Genomic DNA, 2,826 nt, shown 5'->3' with positions numbered 1-2,826 from the left:
TCTTGCTTGCGTACTCCACTGCCGCTAGGGCCAGCCTCGGGCCTTGCCTGTGCAACCACCTTCGTTTTTTCCACTCACCGGGGTGAGAGACTGGGAGTGAGCGCCTGGCTGGTGAGGCCTACCTTCAAGGCTTTGCTTTTTGTAGTTGCTCCTAGTCTGTTTTTCATACTGCTTTTTTCTATTTAATCTATTTTTTACTAATAAATACAAGTTAATGTCCAATCTGTTGTCTGCCATTTTTTCACTATTTAAAAACTTTGCTATGTCCCACAAGCCCTAGTTTGGGATATAACAGGCACATAAAAGTTATATAAAATATAAAGGTTTAAAACAGTGAAGGGAAAAATAATGTGAAATAAACAGTATATAAACAACTTGTAACGTGAATGCCGTCACTACAGTTGACTGCCATACCAATGAGCCTGTCTCTTTGGCATTGCGGTCAAGCTGCAGGGTTAGTAGGCTACCCCAGAGACCCGGGTTCAAGACCGGGTGGGGTCACTGCTCTCTCCCTTCGCTACACTCCTGTGATTCAGAACCCTACTCTGAGATTCAGGGAGAAATTTATATGAGCTGTGTGTTTTGTATTGTAATGCGGACCTGATTCCTCTAGAGCTTGGGTTTTCACCCTTCTCCCTATACGCTGGTGCAGTAACATGTCATCTTCATTAGCTTTCCATTAGCTTTCTGGGAACACTATACTGACTCGTTTTCCCACTGAGTCGACAGAAATATTGCTCTCTGCCCGACCCAGGCAGAAAATACAAGTTCCTCAAGCATCAGTTGCTTAAGTCACCTCTTAAATCACCACCTCTTTGTGGCAGTTGTGCGTTCCCCCCCCCCCCCCATCACACACCCTTTATTAGCATTTAGCAAGCTGTGACGGGGCGCTCCTAAACTCTGATGTAGCATTTCGATGACTAAGCGATTCTCCTTTTCTCTCTTTTTTTCTTTACCCCACTCACTTTTTGACACCCCGGTTGCATGTCGAGAGGGTGGTGGATTGCCTTAATTAGGGCCTTTGTGATGGCTTTTCGCTTTTATTAGAGATCAGAGTACGTCAAGGAAGATTAAACTCCGATCTTTGGTGTAAATAACCTCTCCGTGGCTCCCTCCCTTCATCTCCTCTGTAGCTCACGCCTTCTCTGCTCTTCTCTAGTCCTCCACCTTAAGCTCATTAAGAACATCAGTCAGCGTGCTGGGGCCATGAAGACTTTATCTCTTTCTGCAGGGTGGGAAAGTTTAATTAACAGCATGCTAGTTTTGTTGTGCAGTTTGGTGTGTGTGTGTGTGTGTGTGTGTGTGTGTGTGGGTGGGTGGGTAGGATAAGATTCACTCACTCAGAGAATTATTTATTTGAATGAAACTGTAGTTTTTTAACCTTCAAAACTGAAACTACTCATCACAGATGAATATGGTGCTGAATAAGAGGAAAAGAACAAATTTAAAAAACATGAATTTTTGGAGTGGCTTAGCTTGGAGTAGGTGATGCATTTGTTAGGCAGAATTGGGCGGCTTGAAGTTATCTTTCTAAGCAGAACTGTTGACTGAAGACAGGTGGACTATCGCTAGAAAGGTTGGCATGGTTAAATAATGAATGTAGAATGTCGCCAAAATGGGCTTTTTATCTCAAGGCCCTGAGATTTAAAAATAACAGTATTGGGCCAAAAGTATTCCTGAAGTCGCAAAACTTTGGGGCAAAAATGACCTTGCAATGAAATCTGTTTTTAAAAGGCAATATTTAATGTATGCACTTGACGCTCTCTAAAAACGTAACATCATTCTTGCAAGACCTTCATGTCTTAACCCTTATAAGGTGTTCGGGTCTGTGGGACCCGTTTTCAGTTTTTAGCTTAATAAAAATTATACAAATAATTATCCTGTGTGTGTGTGTGTGTGTCAGTGTGTCAGAGGGTTTTGATGGTGATGCAGAGCAAATAGTTTCAGAAAGTGAGATTAACATTTCTGAAAAATTAGAGTCCGACACTGAGTTTGAAGAGGAGGATAAGCATCAGCCAGCTCCAAAACGTAAAAGAGCCTCAGGACAAGCCCTTCAGCAGCCAGGACAAGCCTGCGAGCAGCCAACCCCAGGATCATCCCGCAAGCAGCCAGGACCAGCCCGTGATCAGCCAGGACCAGCCCGCAAGCAGCCAGGACCAGCCCAGAAGCAGCCAGCCCCAGCCTGCAAGCAGCCAGGACTAACCTGCAAGCAGCCAGAACCAGGACCAGCCCGCAAGCAGCCAGGACCAGCCTGCAAGCAGCCAGGACCAGGACGGAGCCCGCAAGCAGCCAGCCCCAGGAACATCCTGTGAGCAGCTAGCCTTAGGACTAGCCCGTCAGGCTACATCGAAACGCAAGCGAACCTCAGGACCAGCCCACCAGCAGCCAGCCCCAGGACCGGCCAATAAGCAGCAAGCCACAGGACCAGCTCGTCAATCAGCTTCAAAATGCAAACAGGCCCGCAGAACCAGACCGTGAGCAGCCAGCCATAGGACCAGCCTATCAGCCAGCTCTGAAACGCAAGTGAAACTCAGGACCAGCCCGCCAGCAGCCAGCCCCAGGACCAGTCGATGAGCAGCAAGCCACAGGACCAGCCGTTGAGCAGCCAGCCATAGAACCAGCCATTGAGCAGCCAGACATTGGCCTCGACTGTCAGCAGCTTGCAAATGACAACATATAGATGTCAAAAAATGGTAGAACTGAATGGTCTTCCTGCTCAAGAAATGACCCCCCCTGCATGGCTGCGAATGTGATTTGGATGCTACCAGGACCTACATGCTTGGCAGTCACTCATGCACAAGACATCAATTCTTCTTTTTACCTTTT

This window comes from Alosa pseudoharengus, unplaced genomic scaffold, assembly GCF_046254945.1.
Source record: "Alosa pseudoharengus isolate Yale_2024_CS ecotype anadromous, Long Island Sound unplaced genomic scaffold, YU_APseudo_1.1 YU_APseudo_1.1_scf_24, whole genome shotgun sequence".
NCBI lineage: Eukaryota > Metazoa > Chordata > Actinopteri > Clupeiformes > Clupeidae > Alosa > Alosa pseudoharengus.
Note: the sequence above shows the minus strand (reverse complement) of the source record.